Below are 13,091 nucleotides of genomic sequence, written 5' to 3'. Positions count from 1 at the left end.
GTGATATTTACTCATGCTAACTGTAGTGAACAGGAAGAATTCTCTACCACAGAAGGAAGTAGAGATCAAGCCAATAAGTTGTCAGTATGTAGACATCTAGATGTAAAAATGCATCCAGGGGTAAAGCAGGAAAATAGTTTGAAGATAGAGAATCTGAAATGATCATAATTGACAGGGCAGGTTCAAACAGACAAGCAGCCTACTCCAATTGTCTTATTGCAGATCTCACATGCATTAGCCAGCATAGCCCATATGAAGTAGAATACCTCGTTCAATACCTAACTTAATTAAGAATTAAGTCTCATGTTACCCACTTTACCCAAAATATCAGGGTTGATTTCAGCAAACAGACTGATGATCAAATACGGGATTTGACTGGCCTTTCAAGTAAGTACAATCCTAGTATAGATGTCGAATGATGTAGTCTCATTTGAAATACACAGACTGACACTCCGCTGTAACTAAGACTCGGTATTCAAACATAAACACATCTGCAGGAATTTCTCTCCATCCTCCAAGGTTAATTCAAACAACCTCCAGGTTGTTGGCAAGTGTGTCGTTGTTGGAGAATAAAACTGAGGATCTCAGGGCAAGGCTGCTATGTCAGAGGCAGATGAAAGTCTACTCAATTTTATGCTGTACCGGAACGTGGTTATCTCTGGATATGCTGGATGCAGCAGTCAGACCAGAAGGATTCATGATTCACAGAACTGACTGAACTGCAGACCCAGGTAAGGCAAAGGGAGGAGGTGCATGTTTTATGGTTAACTCTCATTGGTACTCCAATGTGGTGGTTCTGTCAAACACGTGTTCCCCCGACTTGGAACACGTAGTGGCCAAATGCTGTCCATTCTATTTACCTCAGGAGTTCTCATCCATGATTCTGACTGTAACTTAAGTATATGACACCAGCAGCCCACTATAATCAAGCACTTGCAACACTGCACGATGTTGTCTGCGAACAAGAAACAACCCAGTCTAACGCATTTGAAATTATATTCAGAGACTTCAACTAAGCCTGTTTGAAGAAAACTCTGCCCATTTATCACCACCATATAACCTGTAGCACCAGAGGTTCCAACATACTAGACCACTGCTATACTAAGTTAAGCAATGTTTACCGTTCCTTGTCCAGACCACATTTTGGTAAATCGGATCACTTGGCTGTCGTCTCCTACCAGTATACAGGCAGAGCCTAAAAAGCAAGGCTCCAGAGAGTAGGACGACTAAGAGGTGGTCTTGGAAGGCTGAGGAGCAAATACAGGCTTGCTCTGAGTCAGTGGACTGGGCCTTGTTCAAGAACTCATCAGGAGGTCTGAATGAACACATTATGGTTGTAATGGACTTTATTAATACAGCTGTTGATGAGTGTGTCCCAGCTAAATCATTCACTTTTCCTCAATCAAGCCCTGGATGAATCATGAGTTTGGAAATCTGCTGAGGGCCAGATAGGATGCATTCAAGTCTGGAGAGCAAGAAAGCTACAAGAGGTGCAGGTATGTTCTCCAGAAAACCATCTCCCGTGTGAGGTGGAATTTCTGAACCAAATGAATCAACAAGGGATGCTCGACAGCAGTGGCAGGACTTGAATACTATCACCTCCTACAAATGGAGCAACATGGAAGGTTTTCGTGAGGTAATGATGCAGCTCTATAAAACTCTGGTTAGGTCACACTTGAAGTACTGTGTCCAGTTCTGCAGGGCACCACTGCTCAATACAAGAGGACATGGCTTTAAGGTAAGGGGTGGGAAGTTCAAGGGGGATATTAGAGGAAGGTTTTTTACTCAGAGAGTGGTTGGTGCGTGGAATGCACTGCCTGAGTCAGTGGTGGAGGCAGATTCACTGTGAAATTTAAGAGACTACTAGACAGGTATATGGAGGCATTTAAGGTTGTGGGTTATGTGGGAGGCAGGGTTTAAGGGTCGGCACAATATTGTGGGCCAAAGGGCCTGTACTGTGCTGTACTAGAAACATAGAAACATAGAAAATAGGTGCAGGAGTAGGCCATTCGGCCCTTCGAGCCTGCACCGCCATTTATTATGATCATGGCTGATCATCCAACTCAGAACCCAGCCTTCCCTCCATACCCCCTGACCCCTGTAGCCACAAGGGCCATATCTAACTTCCTTTTAAACATAGCTAATGAACTGGCCTCAACAGTTTGCTGTGGCAGAGAATTCCACAGATTCACCACTCTCTGTGTGAAGAAGTTTTTCCTAACCTCGGTCCTAAAAGGCTTCCCCTCTATCCTCAAACTGTGACCCCTCGTTCTAGACCTCCCCAACATCGGGAACAATCTTCCTGCATCTAGCCTGTCCAATCCCTTTAGGATCTTATACGTTTCAATCAGATCCCCCCTCAATCTTCTAAATTCCAACGAGTACAAGCCCAGTTCATCCAGTCTTTCTTCATATGAAAGACCTGCCATCCCAGGAATCAATCTGGTGAACCTTCTTTGTACTCCCTCTATGGCAAAGATGTCTTTCCTCAGATTAGGGGACCAAAACTGCACACAATACTCCAGGTGTGGTCTCACCAAGGCCTATTCTATGTTCTATGGAAAATAGCAGGCCTTTGCTTCCAAATGGGCTCAAAGCCTTCTATGCTCACTTTGACCATCAGAACAAGGAAGAACCATCTTATGACCTCAGTCTCTGAAGCTGACATGTGGGCTGCCTTCAAGAGGTGAGTCCACAGAAAGCATCCAGACCAGACAGGGTACCCGGCCATGTACCAAAGACCCGTGCTGACCAACTGACCGGTGTTTCTAACCTCTCACTTCAGCAGTGTGCGGTACCCACCTGCTTCAATCAGCCTTTAATTATGCCAGTGCCCAAGAAGGGCATGGTGACCTACCGCAATGATATCACCCAGTTGCACTTATGTCCACAGTAATTACGTGTTTTAAGAGGTTGGTGACGAAACACATCAGATCCTTACACATCTGGAAAAGAAAGATGCTTGTGTGAGAATGCTGTTCTTGGACTACAGTTCAGCATCCAACACCGTAATTCCTTCCAGGCTCGACAGGAAGCTCAGAGACCTTGGCCTTGACCCTGCCTTGTGCAGCTGGATCCTGGATTCCCTGTCAGATCACCAGTGGGAAGAGTGGGCTCCCTCACCTCACCTCCATCCCTCAGACTCTCAACAGAAAAGCCCCTCAGGACTGTGTACTAAGTCCTCTCCTTTACCCCCAGTATACCCATGACTGTGTCACCACCCACAGCTCTAATCTGCTAATTAAATTTGCCAATGACACTACATTGATTGGCCTAATCTCAAATAATAATGAGGAGGCCTACAAGGAAGAAGTCATCTCTCTGACACAGTGATGTCAAGAAAACAACCTCTCCCTCAACGTCACAAAAACAAAGAAGCTGGTTGTGCATTACAAAAACAATGGAGACTGGCTAACCCCTATTGACATCAGTGGATCTGGGGTTGAGAGGGTAAACAGCTTTAAGTTCCCCGGCATATACATCAATAAGGACCTCACATGGTCTGTACATACTAGCCATGTGGTGAAAAAGGCACAACAGTACTTCAGGCAGTTGAGGAAGTTTGGTATGGGTCCCCAGTTGCTAAGAACTTTCTATAGGGGCACAATTGAGAGCATCCTAACTGGCTGCATCACTGCCTGGTATGAGAATTGTACATCCCTTAATCGCAGGATTCTGCTGAGAGTGGTGCGGACAGCCCAGCGCATCTGTAGTTGTGAACTTCCCATGATTCAGGACGTTTACAAAGGCAGGTGTGAAAAAAGGGCCTGAAGGATCATTGGGGACCCAAGTTACCCCAACCACAATCTATTCCAGCTGTATTGCAGCATAAAAGCTAGGACCAACAGGCTCCAGGACAGCTTCTTCCACCAGACCATCAGACTGATTAACTCACACTGATCTGAGTGTATTTCTATGTTGCATTGATTGTTCTATTTATTATAAATTACTATGATTGCACATTGCACATTTAGACGGAGACGTAATGTAAAGATTTTACTCCTCATGTATGTGAAGGATGTAAGAAATAAAGTCAATTCAATTCAATTCCTGCTTGAGGGGCGACTTGGATCCACTTCAATTTGCCTACGGGAGCAACAGATCCACAGCAGATGCCATCTCATTAGCTCTTCACTCAACCCTGGAACATCTGGACAGCAAAGGTGCATACGTCAGGATGTTCATTATTGACTACAGCTCAACATTCAATACCACTATCCCCTCAGAACTAATCAATAAGCTCCAAGACCTTGGTGTCAATATCTCTTGTGCATTTAGATCTTGGACTTCCTCACTTGTAGACCCCTGTCAGTTCAGATTGGCAACAACATCTCCTCGATGATCTCCATCAGCACAGGTGCACTAAAGGCTGTGGGCTTTGCCCTCTGATCTACTCGCTTTACACCTATGACTGTATATGTAAGCATAGCTCCAATGCCATATCTGTTTGCTAATGACACCACTGCTATAGGCTGACCCAAAAGTGGTGATGAATCTGCATACGGGGGGGAGACTGAAAATCTGTCCGAGTGGTATCTTTATAACAACCTGTCACTCAATGTCAGCAAGACCAAGGAACTGATTGTAGACTTCAGAGAAGAAAGCCAGAGGCCCATGAGCCAGTCCTCTTCAGAGGTGGAGAGAGTCAGCAACTTTAAATTCCGGGTCTTACTATTTCCGAGGCCCTGTCCTGGACCCAGCACAAAGTGCAATGCAAAGAAAGCACGGCAGATTAACCTGGATAGTTAACAAATATTTTTCAGCTATGACTGGACACTACTTTAGATAGGAACTTAAATGGACAATTCCTCTATGTTTATTCATAGTTTCTCCCATGACTCAAGGACCTAAGGAAGTGTATTTGCCCTGTCATACAGATTCAGTAAATTCTGCACACTTTCCCCAATCTTTTCCCTATATTTACATATATTTTAAACTATCAAAACAGTCTCCTTCTGAAACAGATTCTGAAGCTCACCCAGAACTGCAGATAGTAAATGAGCACGTCACATTGGACCGAGTCATAATGTCCTGCATTTGTACAGCATCGTCTGTCACATTAAAACATTCTAATGTACTTTACCATCTGTGAAGTGCTGAATAGAAACCCCACATATAATTTCCATACTGGGGCTAAACTTGCTGAAGCCAGCCTGGGTGATAAGTAAGTAACAAAAATGATTCTCAGTAAAAAAATAAAACACAAGTGGAAAGGAACTTCTGTGGACTTTACAGGAACCTACACAAGGGTGTTGGATCAAATCAGCTGGACTACCTTCCATGGGCTAGCAATAATGTCTGCTAAGGCACACAATAAGGGAGAAATGCACTTAGCCCATAGTATTTAAGGGCTGCTGTCCTTTGTGGAATAGAGCAATGACCAGAAATAACCTTTGAGATACAAGGACCCAGATTCAAACACTGTGGAAACTTCTGCTTGGATTGATTCCTATTGCTTGTTCTAACAAATACCTCAACTAACTGTATACTGTATTCTAATCAAAATTCCCTCGGGCATTCTGCAAGACATTTTTAAACACTAGAGCACACTGAAAACATAAGTGTCCTTGAAGAACATTTTGGTGATATTATCCATTACTGCATAAATGAAAATGAATTACAACTAACTAACTAGGACATCATTTTCACCTGTTCACAAAGAATTTTTATTTAACTACGTCCAATAATTCAAAAAACGTAAAGCTCACTTGGCAGTTACCCATCACATCTGAATGTCTCAGTCCAGCCAAAACTTACTGCAATTCTAAACCACAGCGGCTAACTGGTCTATTTCAAGTCATCAGTGTTGAACAAAGTTCTTCCTCAAATTGAAGCTCAAGCCTCAGGAAATCAACCTTTCCATTCTAACAAGCAATGGTTTGGGTGGTGTAAGTTACACCATGTTCTACACCAAGTAGCACCCACAATGACAATTACAGCAACATTCTTACAGAAAGCTCAAAGATGAACAAGCTCCTTAAATGGTACATTACAGCATTGGCTGTGGAACTCAACAGGAGGAGCAGAAAGCCACTTTATCCTGATTTGGCCAACTTCAGCAGGGACATGAAGAGCATATTGATTAGTAACATCACCTTATGAGCTGATGATGACAAGAGTCTGTTGATCACCTCAACCTCTTGCAAAATGAATGCTCTTAGGCAACTGCCAAGCTCAGCCATTGTTATTCCAACTTTGCAAGAGCTACAGAGACTTGCCATTTCATCAGATTTTATCAATATATCCGGTAATGTAGCTATACCCAAGCTCAGACAGCAGGGCTTGACATGTGCTGATTAAACAATTATATCCCAACCTCAACTACTAGTTGTCCATAGCAGTTATTCAGGAAGGTAACATCATATACGATACATCACAAATAGCTATCCCTAAACCATGGACAAGTGCATACAACCATACTGACAAAGAGGCAACAAACTACAGCTGTTCATGCAACCTAATTTTAACAGCGAGGATGGTGACATAATGAGGTCTAAATGCACAAACCCAGTATTCACAGATCACAATTGTTTTGGAAACATAGAAACATAGAAAACCTACAGCTCAATACAGGCCCTTTGGCCCGCAAAGTTGTGCCAAACATGTCCCTACCTTAGAAATTACATAGCCCTCTATTTTTCTAAGCTCCATACACCTATCTAGAAGTCTCTTAAAAGACCCTATCACAGTCATAGTCATAGTCATAGTCATACTTTACTGATCCCGAGGGAAATTGGTTTTCATTACAGTTGCACCAACCAAGAATACAGTATAAATAAAGCAATATAAAACCATAAATAATTAAATAGTAATATGTAAATGCCAGAAAGTAAGTCCAGGACCAGCCTATTGGCTCAGGGTATCTGACCCTCCAAGGGAGGAGTTGTAAAGTTTGATGGCCACAGGCAGGAATGACTTCCTACGACGCTCAGTGTTGCATCTCGGTGGAATGAGTCTCTGGCTGAATGTACTCCTGTGCCCAACCAGTACATTATGTAGTGAATGGGAGACATTGTCCAAGATGGCATGCAACTTGGACAGCATCCTCTTTTCAGACACCACCATGAGAGAGTCCAGTTCCATCCCCACAACATCACTGGCCTTACGAATGAGTTTGTTGATTCTGTTGGTGTCTGCTACTCTCAGCCTGCTGCCCCAGCACACCACAGCAAACATGATAGCACTGGCCACCACAGACTCGTAGAACATCCTCAGCATCGTCCGGCAGATGTTAAAGGACCTCAGTCTCCTCAGGAAATAGAGACGGCTCTGACCCTTCTTGTAGACAGCCTCATTGTTCTTTGACCAGTCCAGTTTATTGTCAATTCGTATCCCCAGGTATTTGTAATCCTCCACCATGTCCACACTGACCCCCTGGATGGAAACAGGGGTCACTGGTGCCTTAGCTCTCCTCAGGTCTACCACCAGCTCCTTAGTCTTTTTCACATTAAGCTGCAGATAATTCTGCTCACACCATGTGACAAAAGTTTCCCATCGTAGCCCTGTACTCAGCCTCATCTCCCTTGCTGATGCATCCAACTATGGCAGAGTCATCAGAAAACTTCTGAAGATGACAAGACTCTGTGCAGTAGTTGAAGTCCGAGGTGTAAATGGTGAAGAGAAAGGGAGACAAAACAGTCCCCTGTGGAGCCCCAGTGCTGCTGATCACTCTGTCGGACACATAGTATTGCAAGCACACGTACTGTGGTCTGCCAGTCAGGTAATCAAGAATCCATGACACCAGGAAAGCATCCATCTGTATCGCTGTCAGCTTCTCCCCCAGCAGAGCAGGGCGGATGGTGTTGAACGCACTGGAGAAGTCAAAAAACATGACCCTCACAGTGCTCGCTGGCCTGTCCGCCTCCACCACCATTGCTGGCAGCCCATTCCACGCACTCACCGTTCTCTGAGTAAAAAACTTACCCCTGACATCCCCTCTGTACCTACTCCCCAGCACCTTAAAACTGTGTCCTCTTGTGGCAACCATTTCAGCCCTGGGGAAAAGCTTCTGACTATTCACACGATCAATGCCTCTCATCATCTTATACACCTCTATCAGGTCACCTCTCATCCTTCGCCACTCCAAGGGGAAAAGGCCGAGTTCACTCAACCTATTCTCCTAAGGCATGCTCCCCAATCCAGGCAACATTCATGTAAATCTCCTCTGCACCCTTTCTATGGCTTCCACATCCTTCCTGTAGTGAGGCGACCAGAACTGAGCACAGTACTCCAAGTGGGGTCTGACCAGTGTCCTGTATAGCTGTAACATTACCTCTCAGCTCCTAAATTCAATTCCACGATTAATGAAGGCCAATATATCGTATGCCTTCTTAACCACAGCATCAACCTGTGCAGCTGCTTTGAGTGTCCTATGGACTCAGACCCCAAGATCCCTCTGATCCTCCACACTGCCAAGAGTCTTACCATTAATACTATATTGTGCCATCATATTTGACCTACCAAAATGAACCACTTCATACTTATCTGGGTTGAACTCCATCTGCCACTTCTCAGCCCAGTTTTGCATCCTATCAAAGTCCCGCTGTAAACTCTGAAAGCCCTCCACACTATCCACAACACCTCCAATCTTTGTGTCATCAGCAAACTTACTAACCCAACCCTTCACTTCCTCAGCCAGGTCATTTATAAAAATCATGAAGACTAAGGGTCCCAGAACAGATCCCTGAGGCACACCACTGGTCACCGACCTCCATGCAGAATATGACCCATCTACAACCACTCTTTGCCTTCTGTGAGCAAGCCAGTTCTGGATCCACAAAGCAATGTCCCCTTGGGTTCCAAGCCTCCTTACTTTCTCAATAAGCCTTGTCTGGGGTACCTTATCAAATGCCTTGCTGAAATCCATATACACTACATCTACTGCTCTTCCTTCATCAATGTGTTTAGTCACATCCTCAAAAAATTCAATCAGGCTCGTAAGGCACGACCTGCCCTTGACAAAGCCATGCTGACTATTCTTAATCATATTATACCTCTCCAAATGTTCATAAATCCTGCCTCTCAGGATCTTCTCCATCAACTTACCAACCACTGAAGTAAGACTCACTGGTCTATAATTTCCCGGGCTATCTCTACTCCCTTTCTTGAATAAGGGAACAACATCCGCAACCCTCCAATCCTCCAGAACCTCTCCCATCCCCGTTGATGATTCAAAGATCATCGCCAGAGGCTCAGCAATCTCCTCCCTCACCTCCCACAGTGGCCTGGGGTACACCTCATCTGGTCCCAGCGACTTATCCAACTTGATGCTATCCAAAAGCTCTAGCACATCCTCTTTTTTAATATCTACATCCTCAAGCTTTTCAATCTGCTGCAAGTCATCACTACAATAACCAAGATCCTTTTCCATAGTGAATACTGAAGTGAAGTAAAGTGTTCATTAAGTACCCCTGCCATTTCCTCCGGTTCCATACACACTTTCTCACTTTAAATAAATAAATAGCTTTGTACGATAAACATAATAAATGTCTTCAATTTCTCCAGGACTTTGACATACTTTCTAAAGTGCCGTGCCTATAAATGAAAACAATATTCTAGCTAAGGTCCAACCAAGGTCTGGCCTTTGTAACTGCATGTTACAGTCCTATACCGAGCTAACAATTTATTATCATGTTTGCATTACATAGAAACATAGAAACATAGAAAATAGGTGCAGGAGTAGGTCATTCGGCCCTTCGAGCCTGCACCGCCATTTATTATGATCATGGCTGATCATCCAACTCAGAACCCCGCCCCAGCCTTCCCTCCATACCCCCTGATCCCCGTAGCCACAAGGGCCATATCTAACTCCCTCTTAAATGGAGCCAATGAACTGGCCTCAACTGTTTCCTGTGGCAGAGAATTCCACAGATTCACCACTCTCTGTGTGAAAAAGTTTTTCCTAATCTCGGTCCTAAAAGGCTTCCCCTTTATCCTCAAACTGTGACCCCTTGTTCTGGACTTCCCCAACATCGGGAACAATCTTCCTGCATCTAGCCTGTCCAATCCCTTTAGGATTTTATACGTTTCAATCAGATCCCCCCTCAATCTTCTAAATTCCAATGAGTACAAGCCCAGTTCATCCAATCTTTCTTCTTATGAAAGTCAATAAATTATTTCCGAACTGTCCATGACCACTACCTTGTTATGTCTTTATTCTTGCACTACTTAGTTATTTTTTAATTTTTAGATTTTTACATCTTTGCACTGTACTGAGGCTGCAAAATAACAAATCTCACGTCATATTGTCAATGATAGTAAATGCGATGCTGATAATTGGATATAAGGTCTCGAATCTGAAAGGTTCTATTTCTGAAATGATGGGTGAATATTAATACAATATTAAATGATAGAATATGGTGAAGGCAGAAGGATACTTCAAGCCAAAAAACAACAATGGATATAAATTTAGGTTGGCAAAAAAAAAGGAAGTTTGAGGCTGACATTAGATAAATGATAATCCTGACAGAGTACGGCCACCACGTGAATATTTGCTTATTTTGGTAAAAATATAAAATAAACATTGTTGACGCAGAGAGAAAAATGTGATGAGAGACAGCAATAGATCTCCCTTTCACTGAGTACAACCTGTAGGATTCTGAGCGGCTTTTCAAAGGATGCCAACAGGCTTATGCATGACTGTTAATTTCCACACCCCCCCACCTCCATTTGAATGGGCAGCCAGAATGTATAGACTTCAAAACATCAGTAGATAGTCAGACAAATAAACTGGATTCCATTTATAGCTGTGGATTTGTACTTTAGAGGAAGAACAGTACATAACTTCAGAAGAGGAACTGGTAATTACTGGAAAGAAATGCGACTGGAAAAGTGAGATGGGATTAAGTATTAAGAAGCAAGTAGCAGTTCATGCTGAAGGCCCTTTGTTATGACAAATGCACTGACGATGTTTATAAGAAGAGGGATGCTTATGTGAGGATGCTGTTCTTGGACTACAGTTCAGCATTCAACACCATAATTCCATCCAGGCTCGACAAGAAGCTCAGAGACTTCGGCCTTGACCCTGTCTTGTGCAGCTGGATCCTGGACTTCCTGTCAGATTGCCGGCAAGTAGTAAGAATGGACTCCCTCACGTCCACCCCTCTGACTCTCAACACAGAAGCCCCCCAGGGCAGTGTACTAAATCCCTTCCTTTACTCCATGACTGTGTTGCCACCCACAGCTCTAGTCTGCTAATTAAATTTGCTGACGACACTATATTGATTGGCCTAATCTCAAATAAAAACGAGGTGGTCTACAGGGAAGAAGTCATCTCCCTGACACAGTGGTGTCAAGAAAACAACCTCTCCCTCAATGTCGCAAAAACAAAGGAGCTGGTTGTGGATTACAGAAGGAATGGAGATAGGCTAACCCCTATTGACATCAATGGATCTGGGGCTGAGAGGGTAAACAGCTTTAAGTTCCCTGGCATTCACATCACCGAGGGCCTCATGTGGTTTGTACACACCAGCTGTGTTGAAAAAGGCACAACAACGCCTCTTTCACCTCAGACAGTTGAGGAAGTTTGGCATGGGCCCCCAAATCCTAAGAACTTTCTACAGGGGCACAATTGAGAGCATCCTGACTGGCTGTATCACTGCCTGGTATGGGAACAGTACCTCCCTTAATCGTAGGATTCTACAGAGAGTGGTGCAGTCAGCCCAGCGCATCTGTAGATGTGAACTTCCCATGATTCGGGACGTTTACAAAGACAGATGTGAAAGAAGGGCCCGAAGGATCATTAGGGACCCAAGTCACCCCAACCATATCTGTTCCAGCTGCTACCATCCAGGAAACGGTATCGCAGCATGAAAGCCAGGACCAACAGGCTCAGGGACAGCTTCTTCCACCAGGCCATCAGACTGATTAACTCACGCTGATCTGAGTGTATTTCTATGTTACATTGATGGTTCTATTTATTATAAATTACTATGATTGCACATTGCACATTTAGGCGGAGACGTAACATAAAGATTTTTACTCCTCATGTACATGAAGAATGTAAGAAATAAAATTAATTCAAATGTAATCATTTAGTTCTATTTTATTGTGACCTTTGGTGAAACCGCTGGGTTTGGCCAGCATTTTTGATTTTAGCTGAGGATTGACCTTTTGCTGGTTTTCTGCACTTTTCCTTCCTTTTGAACCTTGGCAGCCTTTTTGTAGCCTTGGCTTTTACATATTATTTGTCTGTATTTATTTCCTTCATGACTTTTTTCTATTGTTTAACTACAATATATTTCATAAAACTTAATCTTCCTTTCTGTTAAACAGAATATTCATCATTACTCATAGTGGCTGGGATACATTACGGCTTCCCTGCCCCTTCTGTAGATACAGGATAACATTAGCGCACTCGTAAAGTACTTCACTAGGACTTGTAATGAAAGCAAAAACATAAATTCCGTCGTTATTTATCTTACATTGTTCAGTTTCTGACATATCGTCCTGTCATTTTGCATTTGCTGATTGGCTTGCTTTGTTATTCCTGGCTTCATTTCAAACGCACCGGGGAGTGGGGGGAGGCGAAAGACACAAAAGGCACGATTCCAAGAGGCAATGATCCTCTGGGAATAAAAGTAACAGGAAGAAAGATCAATGTTCCAGACAGACATCTGCAACCCTGCCTCACCTCATGATGAAGCCCCAACGGCGAGTCGCTCAACCTTCTCTCATAAGGCATGCTCCCCAATCCAGGCAACATCCTTCTAAATATCCTTTGCACCCTTTCTATGGTTTCCACATCCTTCCTGTAGTGAGGTGACCAGAACTGAGCAAGTGAGGTCTGACCAGGGTCCTATATAGCTGCAATATTACTTCTCGGCTCCTAAACTAAATCTCACGATTGATGGAGGCCAATGCACTGTATGCTTTCTTAACCACAGGTTCTTAACAACCTGCGAAGCAGCTTTGAGTGTCTTATGGACTCGGACCCCAAGATCCCTCTGATTCTCCACAATGCCAAGAGTCTTACCGTTAATACTATATTGTTCCATCATATATTACCAAAATGAACCACCTCACACTTATCTGGGTTGAACTCCATCTGCCACTTCTCAGTCCAATTTTGCATCTTATCAATATCTTGCTGT

Source organism: Mobula hypostoma, chromosome 12 (genome assembly GCF_963921235.1).
Source record: "Mobula hypostoma chromosome 12, sMobHyp1.1, whole genome shotgun sequence".
In the NCBI taxonomy this organism is placed as follows: Eukaryota; Metazoa; Chordata; class Chondrichthyes; order Myliobatiformes; family Myliobatidae; genus Mobula; species Mobula hypostoma.
The sequence above is the reverse complement of the archived record's forward strand: the minus strand, read 5'-3'. Positions refer to the sequence as shown.